The following is a 21335-nucleotide window of genomic DNA, read 5'->3' as shown; positions in this document are numbered from 1 at the left end:
CCTTCTCTTCAGTCTAAATACACCACCGTGGAACTGGGCGTTGCACTTCCTAGCCAGCGGACTGCAGATAGTCAAGGTGAACAATGTCTTCTCCCTCCTCAGCATGGGCGCCCGCCAAAGCTGTCTGCTGAGGCCATTGCTGTACACTCTGCTGACAACCAAACACCCGAGTAATCACATTGTCAAATTCGCCGATGACGTGACAGTGGTGGGGTCTAATGGGGTTCATCACCAGCATAGATGAGACAGCTTACAGAGAGGAGATGAAGGAGCTCAAGGTCCCAGTTCCTGGCCAGTAATCTTTTCCTCAATGTCAACAAGACAAAGGAGATGGACGTAGACCTCAGGAGAGCCCTTACCGCTCACACCCCCTTTACAACGGCGGCACAGCAGTGGAAACTGCAAACTGTTTCAAACTCCTGGAAGCGCACATCACACACAAACACTCATGGTCCCAGACCACGTTCTACATAATCTGGAAAGCTCACTAAAGCCTCTACTTACTGAGGAGGCTGAAGAGAGCACATGTATATTCACATCATCGTACAGATGCACAGCAGAGAGCATCCTAACAAGCTGCACCACTGCTTGGTATGGGAACCGCACTGCGGCGGACGGGAGTTCTCTGCATAGCATAGTCAAAACTGTCCGACCTATCATCACCACCAAGGACATATATACAGAAAGGTGCCAGAGAAGGGCCAGTAATATCATGAAGGATCCACCACCCTGTTCCTGGACAGATTGTCCCATTCCCATCAGAGAGGAGGCTATGCAGCATCCAAACCAGGACCACCAGCCTCAAAAAGAGTTACTTTCCCCAAGCAGATCATCACCTCCACCCACTAACCCACCAAACCACACCCCTAACGACCACTACTTTATCATTTCCTGACAGCCACCTTGTGTATAGACGCTCTAGTGCCTGGTGTCACTATATGGACGTACTATCAATCTATGTATATAAGCTATCTTATATATTTATACTTATTGTGTTTTTGTATTATTACAGTGTTCTTTATCTTATTGTGTTTTTTGTGCCATATTGGGTCCAGAGTAACAATTATTTTGTCTCCATTACACTTGTGCACTGGAAATGACATTAAGCAGTTTTGAATCTTGAATAAATTCTAGCAGCCTCCAGCGGGTTATGTGGCACAAGACTAATGACTGCATCTCTAGGTCCGCTATTCCAGAACATGAGCTGTTCTGTTTTTAATTGCAATACAGATATCAGCAATACATCAATCTCAGGCTCCAGCAGCATTCATCAGATAGCCTTTCAATAACACGTATTCGGTACATTAATGACAGGATAATTAGCCTATAAAACATGCATAAGCCTCTTACATATTAAAATATTATCTCTGTACTCACAATTATGTATGCAAGTGCAATAAATGATTCAAACAGTAATATTGCAAATAGGACATTACTTCCAACAGTCTATGAAAGGTGTGAATAGCACAAAAATTCAAATCCGCTTTTGGAAATTAACAACTCAGGTTCAGGTTTGTTATCTATGACATATGTCATAAAATTTGTTGCTTTGTGACAGTAGCAGAGTGCAATACATAAAAATTAATGTAAGTTACAATAAGCAATATTTAAAAAATAGTGCAAAAAAAGAGCAAAATGGTGAGGTGGTGTTCATGGGTTTATGGCCTGTTGAGAAATCTGATAGTGGAGGTGAAGAATCAATACATTCTGTGATCCCTGATCTCATTACAAAACCACATGGTCACTTCCACAAGTGACTTTCTTCCATGAACTATGGTTACCAGAAGGAGACTTCCAATCATAAAGAACAGGTCCATGACAATCTTCTCCTGCCGAGACAACTGGACTCACGGGAGGGAAATCATATTTATTGGCATGATCTCATTAGTACACATAGCTAATATTTGAGTTGTGCAAATACAGTAATCTATTATGAACATAAAAACTGAAAATGTTGGAAATACTAAGCAGGCCGCCATAGAGAGAGAAATACAGTCTATATTTTGAACCAATGAATAATTATTGAAACATTAATTTTCTCTCCACTTGTGCTCCCTTACTCAGTGAGTGTTTCCAGCTTTTTCTGTTTTAAAATCAAAGTCAAAGTAAAATTTGTTATCAAAGTATGTGTATGTTACCATATACTACCTTGAGATTAATTTTCTTGCAGGCATTTACTGGACAATAAAGACTACAATAGAATTTATGAAACATTATATATAAATGAAGACTAACAAATAACCAATGTGCAAAAGAAGATAAATTGTGCAAATAAAATTATAATACTGAGAACATGAGTTGTAAAGAGCCCTTGAAGGTGAGACTGTAGGTTATAGAATCTGTTCAGAGTTGTGGTGAGTGTAGCTATCCATGGTGGTTCAGGAGCCTGATGGCTGTAGGCTAATAACTGTTCCTGAACCTGGTGGTATGAGACCAAAGTCTTCTGTACCTCCTGCCCAATGGTAGTAGTGAGAAGAGACCATGGCCTGGCTACGGGGGCTCCTTGATGATGGATGCTACTTTCTTATGGTAGCACTCCATGTCTGTAAACACTCCAGCCAGCTGATTAGCACAGATCTTCAGTACTTGGCCGTTATGCTGTCTGGGCCATGACATTTTCCGTGGATTCATCCTCCTGAGGAATGCTTTCACAGTGGCTTCAGAGACTATCACAGGGTTGGCGGGGCTGTGGAGGTTAATGAAGGTGCCTCTATGTTCTGTCAGTCAAAGTGACCACGGACCCGAAGCACTCCCATAGTATGCGGGTAGGAGGTAGGTGGTCAGATTTCTAATAATGCTGTCGAGGGATGGGATGGTAGGCATTCTTGATGGTATTCATACAACCACGGGAATGTTCAACACAGAAACAGGTCCTTTTGCCCACCAAATCCATAACAATCATCAACCAGATTCTAACCGGAAGTGCAATGTAATGGCCAATTAACCAAACAACCAACACATCTATGGGATTTGGAGGAAACTGGACCAAATGGTGGAGACCCATGTGGGAATAGGGAGAACTTGCAAATCAAAATAGACAGCATCCAACGTCAGGACTGAACCTGGCTCTCCGCCACAGTGACACAACAGCTCAACCAGCTGTACCTTCTTCTCCTTCTTCTTCTTGTTTTACGGCGGTTGGCACCCAGCTTAATTGTGCATTACCGCCACCTTCTGCTCCGGAGTGTGGATCAGACAATAGACTTACATTCTAAATCCCTTCATACACACACACACACACACACACACACACACACACACACACACACACACACACACACACACACACACACACACACACACACACACACACACACACACACACACACACACACACACAATCCACACTTTATCCTTCCTTCTTTGGCAATCCTAGTACCCTATTCCTGATTATCCATCATATCCTATTAAAAAAACCCTGTATCCCTTAAGAAAGCTAAAAGTACCCTGAACTGTGCCCGCTCACCCATGCCCAGTAACCCTTTTAATGTGAATTCCTGCACCCCCAATTCCCTTAGATTAATTCTCATCATCTCTCTCTGTATCCCATACTTCCTGCACCTCAGATTACATGTTCTACTGACTCCTCTTCCTGACATTCCTCACACAAACCTGTCTAGTATTTCCCTATCATTTTCAATGTTTTGTTTAGTGCACAGTGCCCCAGCTTTAACCTAGTCCGCACAGGTTTCCTCTCTTCTGTATCCACTGCCTACCCTAGTACCTGTAACACTCTTTTGAATTTGATATAAATGCCTCCCTTTCCCCTCTCTGCCCCATCATTCTTGCCACTTTTGGATGATTTTTCCCCAGATTACACACTTAGCCTCTGCTCTACTGATACTAATGTGCATTTCTATATTTTCTTTCTTTAACGCATTCTTTGCCAACTCATGCACCCTCTCATTCCCCTTCACCCCTACGTGAGCTGGAACCCATAGAAATTTAACCTGACCTCCCTGATTTGCAACTCTTGTGACTGACTGAAGGACTTTGTAAAGTACATCTTGCCAGCTGTTTGAGTGAAAAGACCTTAAACTTGCTAGAACTGAGGATGAATCTGAGCATATCAACACGTTGACTAGTCAAGCTTTCACCACCCATCGCAACATAACCAATACTGTCAACATCTCCACTGTATACACCCTAACTTATCAGATGTTCTTTTGCTGATTGCAATTTCTTTTGCTGGTATAGCCACCCCAAACCCTGTCACTCCTGTTTCAGGTTCCTTAGCACCATCCGTATAAATCTGAGTATAATCACTATACTTTTCCATCACATGACAGTTAAATGCACGTACCAAAGCAGTTTTATATTTTTCTCTCCTTTTTACCTCTAACAAATCCCAGTCTATGTCAGGCCATACAATCTTCCATGGAGCTACAACCGGATAAACTACTGAAGGACTTATCCTTAGATCAAACACTCCACATTCTTTAGCAGTATCATTCCCTACCCAACTAAAGTTATCCTTATTACTTCAGATTTTATGCAGCTCCAGTATTTTATATTTGGAATGTGAATGCAACTCAATCAATGTATAGATTTCCCAATCATGAATATGCTCCAAAGTAAGCAGAATCATAAAATAGTTACAGCAGGGATAGAAACCACTCAGTCCATTAAATCCATACTACAATTCCATGTAAGAGAAAGCCAACTATTTCCACTCTGCCACACTCTCCTCAGCAAGTCAGCAACTACTGTCCTTTCACATACTTATCCAACTCCCTATTTGCTTCTGCCTCTACTGGCAGTTTGTTCCAGACCCAAACTAGTTCTTGAATAAGGAATTTCTCTTCAGGTCAACTTTCCTACTTTTTCCAGTCACTCTTAGTCCATATCCTTATTTTTCTGAGCCTTTTCTGAACCAATAGAATTATTTTGATCCATCTGTTGTTTTGAAGTTTATTATTTTAAATAGTTCTATTCAATCCTTTGCAAACTCTTCTGTTCTAATGAGCACAAAAATAATTTTATATAGTATATTTTGATGATTAAAATCTGTCACTCCAGAATCATTTTGATAAATCTCTTTGGAACCCTCTCTGCAATCTTTTCTGAAGATTCACATCTTTTCTGAAGCATAGCACCAAGAAATGGACCCAATAGTCTACTTTTTGTTAAGTCGGTATTTTATCTTCATAGCCTCTTTGTTCTTTACCTCAGTGCCTTCGCTTAAGAGTGCCAGGATTCCAAACACTCCTTACCACGATAAAAACAAAATATATTCAGTTAATAACCAAATCACAAAAATGTAACATTTCACACACACTGAATTATCTGCAGTATGCTCAACATGATAGTTTTCTGGTAAGACAACCTTTTTGCCACCACCAATTAAAAAGTAAACCCTGTTCTGAGATGGTTGGCTATTTAGCCTTTTGTTTCTACTGTAAACCATTAAGGATTTTTGCTGAAGTTTAATCAGGGGAAACCACTGCAGAACAAAAATATTGATTCTTATTATTTAGCCAACAGTTTTTCTTCCAAATATAGCCAAACAAACCCAATATCATAGAACCAAGGTTTGCATCGTCTCTTCTATTGGTATTTCATCTTCTCCAGTGCAGCTCAATGTTTTGGGAAACCGATGGTTTAGGTGTGACAGAGAAATAGGTATGGGTGGACGAGATGTTGCCTTTTCTGATAAAGGATAACTTCACCACAGTGCTGAGAGAGGATATTCTTGATGTATCATCTGACAAAGCTATTTGGGTAGAATTTAGAAATAAGAAGGGAATGGTCACCTTGCTGGGGTACATTATAGAATCTCCAACAGTCAGAAGTAACTGGAGAGGCAGATTTGTCAAAAAATTGCACGTGGTTGTGGGAATAATAGGGTAGTGCTAATGGATCCTGGGACACCCAGAGCAGAAAGGGACTGGATGGGTTTGTATAATACATCCAAGGTGGTCACCTCACACAATATATAGTGGAATCTGCTCAGGGAGGAGCAACACTGGACATCCTCTGAGGGAGCATGTAACTGAGGTATCAGATAGGGAGATTTCAGATGCTATGTCCCCAATTCCATTTGTTTTAAAATAGTTTTGGAAAAAGATAGAACAGGTTCACAGGTTAAAGTCCAGAACAGGAGCAGGACTGAATTTGAGTGCATTAGATAGGATCTAGCTGGGGTTGACTGGGTGACTCTATTTAAAGGCAATGAAACAGTTGGCAAATATGAGGTTTTTTCCAAGGATAATATGAAGAGTCCAGGGACAGTGTGCTCCTGTCAGGATAAAGTGTGGATATAGCAAATTCAGGGAACCTTGGCTGATGAAAATATCGAGTCTCTGGTAAGGAAAAAAGAAGGAAGTGTATTTCTCATTTTGGCAGCTAGGTTCAAGCAAATCCATTGATAAATATAGTCAGTTTAAGATCAGGCTTAAGAGGGAAATCAGGAGCGCAGGTATCAAAGAGATTTCATTGGGTTAACGATAATCCCAAGAGGTGTTTTAGTTACATTAACAATAAAAGGGTGATATGGGAGAGATTAGGTTCTCAAAGACCATCAGGGCTGCCAATGCATGGAGCTTGAGGGTATGACTAAGATTGTCAATGTCTGTTTCCTCTCAGTGTTTACTAAGGAGAATATCATGGGTGCCAATGAAATGAGGGTAATAAGTAGCGTGGTCTACGGTCATGTGCATATTACAAGGAAGAAAGTATTGCAGCCTTGAAGTGCATTAAGTTGGGCAAATCCCTATTGCCTAATCAAGTGCATCCCCATATCATATGTGAGGCTTGGGATAAGATCAGAGATATTGGCTTCATCATTAACCTCTGGCAAAATTCCAGACAACTGGAGGGCATCTAATGTTGTCTGTTGTTCAAGGGCAGGCCAGTGAACCTGATTTCAGCTGTCGTGAAGTTACTGGAGTGAATTCTGAGAGTCAATATTGGACCACTAGAAAATGACACTGGAGAGGCAGTAGTGGTGGATAAAGAAATGGCAGACAAACTTAATAAGCATTTTGTGTCAGTCTTCACTGCGGAAGACATGAGCAGTATATGAGAAATTCGAGTGTGTCAGGCAGCAGAAGTGAGTGTAGTTGCTATTACTAAGGAGAAATTACTTGGTAAGCTGCCACACATGAGGCTGTTTATCAATATAAGAGCCCATGGTATTAAAAGAAAGATAAAAGCATGGATAAAGGATTGGTTGACTGACAGGAGGCAAAGAGAGGGGACTTTTTCTGGTTGGGTGCTGGTGACAAGTGGTGTTCCACAAAGGTCGGTGATAGGACCACTACTTTTCACGTTATATGACAGTGATTTGGAAAACATAATTGATGGCTTTGTGGCCAAGTTTGCAGACGATATGAAGATAGGTGGAGGGGCAAGTAGTGTTGAGGAAGCAGGAAACCTGCTGAAGGACTTAGATAGATTGGGAAAAGAAGTGGTAGATAGAATATAGTGTGGGTAAGTATATAGTCATACACTTTGGTAGAAATATGTTGAAAATTCAAAAATCAAAGGTGCAAATGTAGCTGGAAGTCCTCCTGCGGGATTCCTTAAAGGTTAACTTGTTGGTTGTGTCAGTGGTAAGGAAGACAAACTTAATGTTTGCATTCATTTCAAGAGGATTAGAATATAAAAGCAAGGATGCAATGCTTATGCTTTATGAAGCATTGTTCAGACCACGCTTGGAGCATTGTGAGCAGTTTAGGGCCCATTATCTAAGAAAAGATGTACTGGCATTGGAATGGGTCCAGAAGAGGTTCATGAGAATGATTCTGAAAATGAGGGTTAGTGTAGTGTCTGAGGAGCTTTTGATAGCTCTGGCCTGTACTCACTTTTAGAAGAATGAGGGTAATCTCATTGAAACCTACCGAATACTGAAAGGCCTAGAGAGAGTGGATGTGGAGAGAATGTTTCCTATAATGAGGAGTCTGGGACCAAAAGGAATTGTCTCAGAAAAGGGCATATCCATTTAGAACGGGAATAAAGAGGAATTTCTTTAGCTAGAGTGTAGTGAATCTGTGGAATTCATCACCACAGACGACCGTAGCGGGCAAAGTCATATGGGTATATTTAAAGCAGAGGTTAACACTTTTTTGATTAGTCAGGGCATCAAAGGTTATGATGAGAAGGCAGGAAAATGGGTATGAGAGAGATAATAAATCAGCCATGATGGAATGGTGAAGACTTGATAGGCCAAATGGCTTAATTCTGCTCCTATGTATTATGGTCTTAAGGTCTCAAATCTTCTGGAGTTATTTGAAGAGATAACTAATGGGATAGATGGAGGTAGGTCAGTGGACATTATCTACATGGATTTTACTAAGGCTGTTGACAAGGTCCCGCACAGCAGGCTGTTCTGGAAGTTTAGGTCGCATAGGATTCTGGAGGAACTAGTGTGGTGGATTCTGAATTAGCTCAATGATAGGAAGGAGATGGTGATGGTTGAAGGTCAATTCTCTAGCTAGATGCCTGTTACCCCAGGGTTCACTCTTATTTATTATTTATATAAGTGGTGTGGATAGGAATGTATATGGCATGATTAGCAAGCTTGCAAATGATACTACATTAGGCTATTTTGCTGATAGTGAAGCAGGTTACAATGAATTGTAAAGTGATTTTGATCAGTAAGGGAGATGGGCTGAGGGATGACAAATGGATTGCACTTTCGATAAATATGAAGTGTTGCATTTTAGACATTCAAGCCAGGGCAGGACAAGCGAGATGCTGGAGGAACTCAGCAGGTGAGACAGCACCTTTTCAGGGAGATGGCTGGTTAATGCTTCAGGACAAAATTCGTCATTCCAGTCTAGATGAAGGGCCTTGATGCAGATACAGATACAAGGTAAGAGGGGTGAGATTTAAAAGAGGAAACTTCATTACACAGTCAGTAGGGAGTAGCTGGATGGAAATACCCTATGTCATCAAGGCAGGTACAATTACAACATTTGAGAAGAATTTGAATAAATATAGGGAAGGGAGGGGCTTGGAGGGTTATGGAGCAAATGTGGGACTAGCATGGAGAATGCTGTGGTGGGTTGAAGGCCTGTTTCTGTACTGTTTTACTCTGTCATTACTGCCAGCCATACTCTTACTTCCACAAACCACTACGTCCCAAGCTCTTGAATATATTATACTAGAAGGGCTAGCACACTTGTTTCACTTGAACCTGCATTCTTTCTGATTAGTGCTACTTTGGCATTTTAACTCAACTGTTTGTGTTCTACTTGGGAATTTAGATGAGACTGAGTTAGGCTCAAGTGCGTTCTCCGTCTTCTCTTCATAAAGAGTTCTGCAGGTGTCTACCCTGTGGTAATGTGATGATTTGTTCTGTACTTCAGCAAGATGTTAGCTAAGTGATGATTCATCCTGAGCTTTGAATATCCCTGCAACTGCCTTGAGAGGGACTTCAAATATGATGACTAACCTCTCATCAGATTTTTAAAATCAGATAGTATGAAGGAACAAGAGTGTGTTTTGATACTATTCTGCTTCATAAAGCTTCGAAACAAGATTATAAATGAAGGACTATGCCAGATAGGCCACAGCATATGGATAAAGGCTTCAACTCATCAATAGTACACTCAGTAGCAGAAGATGAACCCATGTGTTTCACCTTAAAACACTTTGAGCAAGTGTTGATCGCTATCATGAAGCTGTCATTTCTTTATCAGAGAAGTAACATGTACTCTTTTGTAAGGCCTAATAGGTCATGTCCCTGAATGCAAAGGAGATTTTGGCAGCTTGTTCCTTGCATGCAGTCAGCCTCTGAATTTGCTTAGTCAATGATGCAAAGTCTCTGTCCTACTCAGCCAATAAAGAAAACAATTCACTATTTTGCTGCCATACTGAGTGTGTAGTTCAGCTGAAAATCTTTTCTCTCAAAATATTAACGTCATTGCCATGTGATGCTTCAATTGACACAAAATGTTACACTGAACAAGGAAAGCTTCATTTCCCGAGCTTTTCTTACATTCATCATAAACACATGGTGGGATTTTGCTCCATATCCATATAATATCTCAGTGGATCTCCTGGAAAAATATGCTTCTAAGGCACAATAAAGGGAAGTCCAGGAATCGTTTACCACCAGACAAGGCCACTCAATCCACTGATCATGCTGGCTTTCAGCAGACCACCACTCTTTTCCTGTAGCTCTGCAAATTACTTTCCCTCAAGTATCTGACAAATCTGTTTGAACAATCTAATTGATTCTATTTCCATCACTCCTACACACAGAGTAAATTGCATTTCATAACTGCTCTCAGGATATTTTGCCTCTCTTCTGGCCCAGGTTTTACAAGTATGAATGATAAAGTCTGCGGAGGTAATTTGCCTCATTTCACCCTGAACATTTTAATAATTTCAATGCACTTTCAGTTGGAAGGTATAATGACATACTATTACTTAAGATGTAGGGAGGCCACAGATAAAGCACTATATACTTACTGGTAACTATGCATTATTTCTACTGTTAGTTCATGCCAGGAAGTACCTTTACCTCAGGAACTCTGATCCCATTAACTGATGTTCATCATTTGTTAATGATCGCACTTGGAGTACTGTGTTCAGTTCTAGTCACCTCACTACAGGAAGGATATGGAAACTTTAGAAAGGGTGCAGAGGAGATTTACAAGGATGTCACCTGGATTAGGGAGCATTCCTTATGAGAATAGGTTGATTGAACTTGGCCTTTTCTCCTTGGAGCGACGGAGGATGAGAGGTGACCTGATAGAGGTGTATAAGATGATGAGAGGCATTAATTGTGTGGATAGTCAGAGGCTTTTTCCTAGGGCTGAAATGGCTAGCATAAGAGGGCACAGTTTTAAGGTGCTTGGAAGTAGGTACAGAGGAGATGTCAGGGGTAAGTTTTTTTTACACAGAGGGTGGTGAGTGCATGGGATGGGCTGCCGGCAATGATGGTGGAGGCAGATACGATAGGGTCTTTTAAGAGACTCCTGGGTAGGTACATGGAGCTTAGAAAAATAGAGGGCTATGGGTAATCCTAGGTAATTTCTAAAGTAAGTACATTTTGGCACAGCATCATGGGCCGAATAGCCTGTATTGTGTTGTAGGTTTTCTATGTTTCTAAACACTAGTGTCAATCATTGTTATACAATTGACAATTATTTTGCAACTAACTTTATCTCAGTGGACAGCAATCTCACACCTCTAAGACCATAAGACATTAGGTTGTTCTGCCCGTCGAGTCTGCTCCACCATTCAATCATCACTGATTTATTTCCCCCCTCAACTCAATTCTCCTGCCTTCTCCCCATAACTCTGATTCCTTACTAATCAAAAACTATCATTTTCCACTTTAAATATGCCCTATAATTTGCCCTCAGAACCATCTGTGGTAAGGAATTCCACAGATTCACCACTCTCTGGCTAAAGAAATTTCTCCTCAACTCTGACCTAAAGGAACCTTTTCTATTCTGAGACTATGCTGTCTGGCCCTCAATTCTTCCACTATTTGAAAAATGAGATGATAAGTAACGGGTTTGGGTCCTGGTCTAGGTTATAAACTAGGGTCAAATTTGTGATGTAAACTTTAAGGTGATCCTAATTAATGCACTGAAAGTACACAGACTGCTCTTATCTCAGTTGTAATATTGTATGTGGGTTGAGAAATTCACATGCAGTCTATTCACCATGTTATTCATTTGGAATAGAAATAATTCTGTGCACTCACAGTGCATTGTGAGAAAGATATGTACCATGAAGAGCATTCTAACTGGCTGCATCACTGTCTAGTAAGGGGGCGGCATGCATTGCACAGGATCGAAATAAGCTGCAGGAAGTTGTAAACTCAGTGAGCTCCATCGTGGGCACTGGCCTCCCCAGCATCCAGGATATCTGAAAGGACTGATGCCTCGAAAAGGTGGCTTTCATATTTAAGGATGCCCATCACCAAGGACATCAAGAACCTGCCCTCTGCTCGTTGCTGCCATTAGGGAGCCTTAAGGCACACACTCAATGATTAAGGAACAGCTTCTTTCCCTCTGCCATCAGATTTCTGAATGAACTTTGAAACCATGAACACTATCTCACTACTTTTCTGCACTACTTAAATTTAGCTTTTTAATATATGTACACTTCTTACTATTATTATTATTATATTGCATTATTATTATTTTTATTATTATATATACTGCTGCCACGTAACAACAAGTTTCTCAACATACAGTATGTCGGTGATATTAACCCTGATTCTGAAACTCAGTCCCATGTATAATAACCACTCACTGAGCATGATGTAGTGTTGTCAATCAGTAGTAAAATCATGGGATTGCTGGAATCAATACTGAATCATATATATGGGCTTTGGCAACCTATGGGCGTCAACAGGAAAGTAAGCCTTAAGCAGAGCTGATGGTCTGCTAAAGCATGAGGGACAGTTGCTTTAGTTGAGTAGCTCTTCGGCAGTCTCAAGATCTAGATCAGGAGTAGATGGGGGTTAGAGGACAACTGATGCTTCCCCTTACTGATAGCCAATCACCTGTTGGAGACTTCGTGCTCCATTATTCCACCTTTGGGAATATACTGCTTGCACCAGAAATTCCCACTGAAGTCTGTTGTTTTAAGAGTTCCCAGCATGTCAGCAGTGATTCCGTTTCTAGGTTTGTGCATACAGTACAGTATGTGGCCATTTTATGCAAGCATACTGAAGCCCTGGGGATTACATCGTACTCCTTGCACACAATCAAACACCCACAAGAAAATGACGTTGGTTCTTCTTTTCTTTGCACCACTTTATCACCAGTTACCACGTCAATTTTTAATCCAAGTCCTTCGCACAGTTATTTAAGGGAACTGTCTAGACAGCGAGCTCATTGTTAGTTGAAAGGATGTACTGTGAGAAAGAATGTGCCCAAATGTCTCACAACAGGTTTTCCATGTCTATTAACGTATTGCAATGTAGAAAATATAGCAGGCATAGTGTGCATGACAATATCCCACAAAGAGTAATGTAATAATGATGGAACAAACTATTTATGTGGTATTGATCACAGAACAACGATTCACCAGTAATAACTCTGAGAATAGTGCTGAGAGACATTTTCTATCCAGCCAAAGGAGCAGACAGGGCCTTAGTTTGATGGGCCAAAATGGCACTGACAACTAGCTAATGGTTCTACACACTGTCATTAACAAACTTTCATGTACATCAATGGATTCAAGACTTCTGCACCAGCACCATGAAAGCATGGACACTGTTGACATATGTGAACTCGTGCTCCATTCTTGGACTCACTATTGGGCCCATGACATACTTTACATCCAACTCTAATATGAGAGACTTTCGATCAAAGTGCAAAGTTAACAACCTTTTTTTCTTTATTTTTCTTCATTTCACTGTATATTTGAGTTTATTTAATTTTTCTGTATATTTATGATTTTATTTAATTACGATTTTATTTCACAATTTTCTGGAGTTTTAAAAATTCCACAATCATTTATAACCTCATACTTCTTATTTACTTACTGCCAGTTACGCCACTGGTGTTTAGGGCAGCGATGAAGGTCCTCCATCTCTGTACAGAAGGATTCTCCATTTCCCTAACAACTTCCTGTTTCCTGACAGTCAGGGTGGTTATCCCTGAGCTGAACCTCCAAACCTGAAAAAGCAGTGGAGCTCTGTTAGTCTGACCTTTACCTTTTGACCTGTTTGGCATGGGTGACCCAACCAAGAGTCAAAGCACAAGTCCCTAACTCCAGCCAACATAGCTCTCTGGGTCATCGAGGCGCAGAAGGCTCCAAACCCTACAACAAGATTGTGTTTTTCTTGAAGGAACCTTGTACTTCATGCTTTCTGAAGTCTCTGAATATCAGAAATATTTAAGGGAAAATATAACAGTCCTTGGAAAGTACAAGCTAGGGGTCATAATGTTTTAGAGTCATCTAGTTAACAGATGAATGAGGAGTGAGAGTATGAGAGAGTGTGAGAGAGAAAGAGAAAAAGAAATATAAGAGGTTCTGCAGATGCAGAAAAACCCAGAGCAATACACACAAATGCAGACGGAACTCAGAAGGCCAGGCAACATCTATGGAAATGAATGAATAGTCAACAAGAGAAGAACATGCTGGAACTAGCCTTTGCTATGACCTGGTCTAGAATGGTCATCACTCTACTCTCTCAATTGCTGCACAACAGAGGCCATGCCAAGCACATAGCATCAACAGTTTAATGGAGTTATCAAGCAAGCAAAGTCTGATGTTTTGTAAAGAGTAACTATCTATTAAATATAATCTTCATAAAGCTCACTTTTTTAGATGTTTACGAATTAGAGACTTCTTGCGTTTTCAACTTCATACATTTCCTAAATGTCCAGATAAGAATCTAATTGATACAATATTTACTCTGAAACCTTTTCATAATGCATCTATTTCTAATATTTGTAGTATGTTGTTGGCAATGAGAAACATTCCGTTAGACAAAATTAAAAAGACCTACAGATTTCAATTGATGAGGATACTTGGAATTAAATTTTTAAACTTGTTCACATCTCTTCGTTATGTGTGCGTTACTCTCTTTTACAATTTAAAGTAGTTCATAGAGCCTATATGACTAAAGATAAGCTCTCTCATTTTTATTCATATTTTTGTCCATACTGTAATAGGTGTAATGTCGAAGAGGCCTCTCTAGTTCATATGTTTTGGTCCTGCCCACGGCTTGATAAATTTTGGAAAGGAGTATTTCAAACTTTTTCAGAGCTTTTTAAAGTAAACTTTAAACCCAACCCTCTGACTGCCTTGTTTGGCATTGTTGGAGTAAATGATTTTATTCTTAAGCCAAATGATTTGCATATTTGGCTTCAACTTTGTTTCTGTTTTCATAATATCATAATGTATTTTCGTCTGTGCAAGTAATCAATAAAAATATTGAAAAAGAGAAGAAAGAGTAATGTGACTGGTTCAATATTTCATCAAAATAAAAACATTTCTTCCAGTCCAACTCTCCATCAGTATTGCACTGGAGCATCAGATGAGACATTTTGTGCTCAGGTTTCTGAAATAGATCTAGAACCAAGAACATTCAGATACAGAGATGCTATCTGTGCTATGTGCTTCAGTATGTGCAGTTTGCAATGTGCTTGGCACCTTGGCTCTGTGGGAACACTGTTTTGCCTGGCTACATCCATGAATGGTTTAATGATAATTGAACTTGAGAATCAGGTTTATTATCACTGACATTCTGTATGTGTGAAATTTGCGGTTCCTGAGCAGCAGGTGGGAACCTAAAACTGTAGCAGTGAGAGGCTGGAGATGTCCTTGAATACTCCACCTGGTTGGTTAGCACAGATTTTCAGTACCCAACCGGGTATATTATAGGGGGTCTGATGCCTTGTGAGGGTTCACTCTGTTGAAGGGGTGCAGTTAACCCACAGCTAACACCGACAACCATTCCAACTAATAAACTCACTGTTTCTCACCAAATACCACCATAAAATTCTTAATATTCACCTTCATCTGTGCAGGAAAATCAGTATGGTCTCATTCGAACAGAAATTACAAAGAAAAAATGCAATTGCAGGAAATCTAACAAAAAAGTTGCTGCAAACACTCAGCTGCTCAAGTGTTTTATATATAGAGAGAAAAAACAATCATGTTTCAGATCAATGACCCTTTATTTGAACTGGCACAGTGAGAAAGCAAGTGTGTTGAAACTGTAGATAGAGGAAGAGGTGGAGAGAAGAGAGGAAATATTTGTGATCGGTAGACACAACAGTTTCAGGTGCACAATGCTTTTAGTGCCATCTAAGTTTATCTTACTGTTCTGCTATGTTCTTCTCTCTACATCTGTCTGTCTCTCACTCACTAACTCACTTCCCTTTTTTTAATTTCCTTTCCGCACCTTGTGGCACATTGGGCAGCAGTCTTGCTGGTTCCTTAGCACTGGTCTGTTTTTTCACAAAGCGGAGTTGCTAGCTCGACGCTCAACCCAGCACGAAAGGAAAGCATGCAAGGAGCCGGCCAGATTCGAACTTGGGACCACTCGCCTCGAAGTCCAGTGTGGATGCCACCTCACCTCTCGGCCGGCAAACTCACTTGCCTTAGATGTACATAAAGCAATGAGTCATCTGGACAATCTTGGCGTCCACCCTACCACAGAGATACCTTTTGTTCTCTCCACCTCTCCTCCCCATCCCCCACTCTCTGCTACATAAAATATATTTCTTTTCTCATTTCCCCTTTTCTGATGAGGTTTATCGATTTAAATGGAGAACTCTGATTCTTTGCTCTTCGACGCTACCAGATCTCCCCATCACCCTGTATTTATTTCCTGATTTTAACTTCTCAGCCAATGGGCTTCCAACAGCAGAGCCTTTCTTCAATACCATATTGTGTCATTATTATTGACTGTGTTGAATCCACAAAATTCTGATTTCAGCATAATGCAGGAACTTTAACCATGCTGAGCTATTTATATATTTTCTGACTGCCTTCCAGTTTATGTCAAATGTTTCTCTACGCTTCTACTTCATGCCATAACTCTGCTAAAATCATCAAATTGAATACAATCATAGCTTTCAAGAGTCCTGAATAATTCAGCACGCTCTGTTTCGAATGCAGGAATATCAGTAAAGTCCCTCTCTCATTGAGTCTAAAACCAAGTACTCAATCTAAACTGGGGGAGTGAGACAGATGCAAGTATGATATTATGGGGATAATTAGAAAATGGAACTTAAGCTAAAACAGCAACACATCAATCAAACAGTAGGTGGGAGCTGAAGTTACAGAAAGCGTAGGAGGCAAACAAAGAAAGTTGGAAAGAAATTTAAAGGCAAACACTATTAAAGTACCTGAACGATGAAGCTCAAATCTAGCTACAGCTCTCTTTATAAAACAAACTATAACTGGCAGCACAGAAGATTGTTCCTTCTGAGGTAGAATAGTAAAAAAGTGTTTTTTTCATAACTTAAATTTTACTAAGGGAAAGCACACTGCCTCGAAAATGAGCTTGCAGTGGAATAAGAAGCCCAATAAAAAGGGAAGCAGCTTCAGGATTTCAAACAAATTGCAAAACCCTCTAAAATGTAAAATGCAGTTGATTATGTTCTAATTTTTTGTTACATTCTCCGTGTAACTTGCTGCGATCCTATGAATTTTTTGGGCTGCTCTCTCAATCTGCTTGTAGAGCCTTTCTGGAAGTTCATACAGTCTACTGGAGATTTCTCCCACAGTGATGGCATGATGTGGGGAGATGATTCTCGGAGGCAGTTCTTGCAGATGCCTGTACTCAGTCAGTTTATTCTAAAGTACAAAGTTCAACATAAATTTATTATCAAATTACATATGTATATGTCACCTTATACGACCCTGAAGTTTGTTTTCTTGTGGGCATACTCAGTAAATCTAAGAACCATAGTAGAATCAACGAAAGACTGTACCCAACAGGGGCAAACCAACCAACGTGCAAAAGATAACAAACTGCAAATACAAAAGAGAAAATGATAATAATAAATTAATAAGCAATAAATATCAAGGACATGAGATGAAGAGGCCTTGCAAGTGAGTCCATAGGTTGTGGGAACATTTCAGTGAAGGGCCAAGTGAAGTTGAAAGAAGTTATCTCTATTGATTCAAGAGCCTGATGGTTGAGAGATGATAACTGTTCCTGAACCCGGTGGTGAGAGTCTGATGTTCCTGTACCTTCTTCCTGATGGCAGCAGCATGTCCTGGATGGTAGGATCCCTGATGATGTGGAGGTTGCATTCCTGCGACAGTGCGCTGTGTAAATGTGCTCCATGCTGGGGAGGGCTTTACCCATCATGGACCAGGCTGTACCCATGACTTTTTGTAGGAATTTTCATTCAGCGACGTTGGTGATTCCATACAAGACCATGATGCAACTAGCCAATATACTCGTTACCACACATCTTTAGAAGTTTCCCAAGTATTAGATATCATGACAAATCGTTAGCTATGTAAACAGAAAATGCTGGAAACTCTCAGCAAATCAAACATTATCTATGGAGAAAGAACTAGAGTCAATGTTTCAGGTCAATATTTAATCAGGTCTGATGATAGGCTCTCAACATAAAAGGTTAATTCTGTTTCTCTCTCTACAGCTGCTGCCTGACCTTTTGAATATTTCCAGCATTTTCTGTTCTTACTTCAGTCCCTGCAGCTTATTGCTTTGGATTTGGCCATTTTAAATACTGAAATTTACTATCTACTGGCAAAAATGACCGATAACCCTTGAACCATATGCAATGCTTCTACAGATGTGAGTCATTAAGTTGAAGGTGAGCCTTCAATCGATTTTGTGTTTCTGGGCCTGATTGCTCAATTGGGCATCTGCCCACAATTCCTAAAAAGTTTGCAGCCTGAAAGTCCATCTTTTACTTCCCAACCACACACCCAGTTCACCAGGCTGCATTGTAGCAGGATCAAGGCCACCTTGTGGTCATGTGGTGGTGGAGGAGGCCCCGTAATTAGCCTCTTGCATGCTGATAGCATCACTTCCTTTATGTCATGATTGATTGATCTGGAGGCCTATGGGAATATTCCTCAGTTATGTCCTTCCTTGAAGTAGGGAGAAGCGTCATACCCAACACCCACCCATGCCAATGAAAGAACACAACTGAGCAGTATAGCTGCTTCAGGTCAATCATCTGGAAGGAAGCTGATATGAAAACATTTTTAAAATATTTAAAAGATCTATTAATATGAGCTTCTGTCATTACTTAATTAAATTCCAAAAATAATTCTGTTTTATGATTTCTCTTGTCGTTGGATCTTAGTCATATAGTACAAAAATGGACTCTCCAGCCCAATCCATCTTTGCTGATCAAGTTGCCTATGTGAGCGTATCCCATTTGCTTGCATTTGACCCTCTAAACGTGTTCCTGTCCAACTTTATTTTAAACTTTATAATTGTATCCCTCTCTACCACATCCCTTGCCAGTTCTTTCCATATACCCAGAATACTCTGTATATTCCATATACTCTGTGTGAAAATGTTCCTCAGTTCCCCTTTAAGTCTTACCCTTCTAACCTTAAACCTATGCCCTCTAGTGACCATTCACCTTATCTCTTCACCTCATGAATTTGCATACATCAATATGATCACCCCATCAGCCTCCTAAATTTCAGGGAATTAGCCCCAGTCTGTCCAGTCTGTCCTTATAAATGAAGCTCTCCAGTCCCAGTAACATCTTTTCATATCAGCTGAATGACATCCTTCCTATAGCAAGGTGAACAGAACTGTACACCATACTCCAATGTGTTTTCACCAATACCTTGCACAATGACAGCATGATATCCTAACTTGTCTACTCAATGCCCTGACCCATGATGGGAAATGTCTTCTTCACTACCGTGCAGATCGGTGCCACCACCTTCAGCAAAATGGTGTTTTTGGCAAAACGATGACACAGGCAGTATTCATCAATCTTCATTTTCCCACGGCACCAGGAGTCCAGGATGGAAGCAAAGATCCGGAGAAGGGCGAGGTCGAGGTCTCACTCACCTAGAGGCCCCTTGCTGTCTGTTCATCCAAATGTGTGAAGGGATCTCGGTGGAGCTCTGTCATTGATTGTGGAGGTGGGCAGACCTCCCATTACATAATGCTCTGGAGGTTCCACAGCAGAAGGTAGGTAGCTGGAAGGTAGTCAGCCACTACAGTGACCTGCCCATCTTCCACTTGAGGAGAAACAAAAGCATTGGTTGTTACCCCCATAACGTCAAGTCAAGTCAAGTCAACTTTTATTGTCATTTTGACCACAACTGCTGGTACAGTACATAGTAAAAATGAGACAACTTTTTTCAGAACCATGGTTTTCATGACACAGTACAAAAAACTAGGCTGAACTACGTAATAAAAAAAACACAGAGAAAGCTATACTAGACTACAGACCTACACTGGACTGCATAAAGTGCACAAAAAACAGTACCGGCATTACAATAAATAATAAACAGGACAGTAGGGCAAGGTGTCAGTCCAGGCTTCTGTGCCATCTGTGGATCAGATTATTTGCCTAAAGCATTAGTACCTAGATGCATACAGCCTCTTTCCCATTCAAACCACTGTTAATTACCATTTCAAGCTTACAGTTTATCAGTGCATTCTACAGATCAAAAGCATTAAGATTACTGCATTCTTGGGATGTCATAGTTAGAAGAATTACACAGAATGAAGTTTAAGGAGGAATACTGATCTGTAATTGTTGAAGAGATTCACCAGAAGACTTTCTTATTCCTATATTTAAAGCCACTTGTAGTAAAAGAGAATATACCACTTGTCCTCTTCATTGCTTGCTATACCAGTATGCTAGCTTTCAGTGACTTGTGTACAAGCACACCTGGGTTTCTTTGCGTGCCGAAATATCGAAACTCTAAACATTTGACAAATATTTTGTGAATCAAAAGGTATAATGTCATAGTATTCCATATTGATTTCTGCCTGCCACATTATCACCCATTCAGTCAGCCCACTTATTTATATAGTTTTGATTCTTCTTTTCTTCTCTCTCTATATATATTCTCCTATTGTCAGCAAAATTGGAAATATGACATTTGGTCATCTCAGCCAATTTGTTGATATAGGTTGAGTTTGCAGGCATTGGGGTCTAAGCACTAGTTAGTGCCTGCAGAACGCACTGGGCATAATCAGTTAACCTTAGAAAATTTGCTTATTGCCATTCTGCTTTAGGTTGATAATGAATACTCAGTCCTCATCATTATATTACCCCCAATTCCATGAGATCTAAACTTGTTGATGAACTATCAATGAGAGACCATTACAAAAATCTTCTGAACGTCCAAGTACATTATATCTACTCATTCCCCTTTTACTTTCCTCATATTCTGAAAGAACTCCGGCAGAATGGTCAAGCAAGATTTTTCTTTTATAAGTCTCTTTCTTGGATTTCAAACTGTCTTTAATTTCTCTTGTCTGTCATGGATTAATTGGATTTTCTGGTGGACTTTAATGCCTTAAACATAGTTTATTGTGATTTCTTTATTGCATTTTTTCTTTAAGAAATAACCATTGCCTTTTCACTGTTACTTGTTTCAATGTGTCCTCTCAGCTAACAGCAGCAGCTCCAGTGTCTTCATGATTCATTTAGTGAGATGTGAGACCCCAATTTTGTATTGTACATCACCTTAAAATCTAATATCAAATCCTATTACATTAATATTACTTCTCCTCAAATGTCAGTTGATAACAAGATTATCAATAATCCCTTTTCTCATTGCAGAAAATGAGATCCAAATTACACTTGCCCACAGTTAGTTACTCAATGCATTGATCTAGAAAAGCAATTCATGGACACTCCATGAATTTATCTTACCTCCTTTTCGACACAAACTTGATTTGTCCCATTTTTCATAGGTTAAATTCCCCTCATGAT

The 21335-nt window shown here is 40.1% G+C and overlaps 1 protein-coding gene across 4 annotated transcripts in view; it reads right to left on the bottom strand.

Annotated features, from left to right (window-relative positions):
* The window catches only part of glra2 (glycine receptor, alpha 2), a 181299-nt gene that overhangs the window by 123827 nt on the left and 36137 nt on the right, over positions 1–21335 (bottom strand). The gene's annotated exons all lie outside the window — the stretch shown is intronic.

Source organism: Hemitrygon akajei, chromosome 5 (assembly GCF_048418815.1).
Source record: "Hemitrygon akajei chromosome 5, sHemAka1.3, whole genome shotgun sequence".
NCBI classification, from domain to species: Eukaryota; Metazoa; Chordata; class Chondrichthyes; order Myliobatiformes; family Dasyatidae; genus Hemitrygon; species Hemitrygon akajei.
Note: the sequence above shows the minus strand (reverse complement) of the source record. Positions and strands in the feature narration are given on the sequence as shown.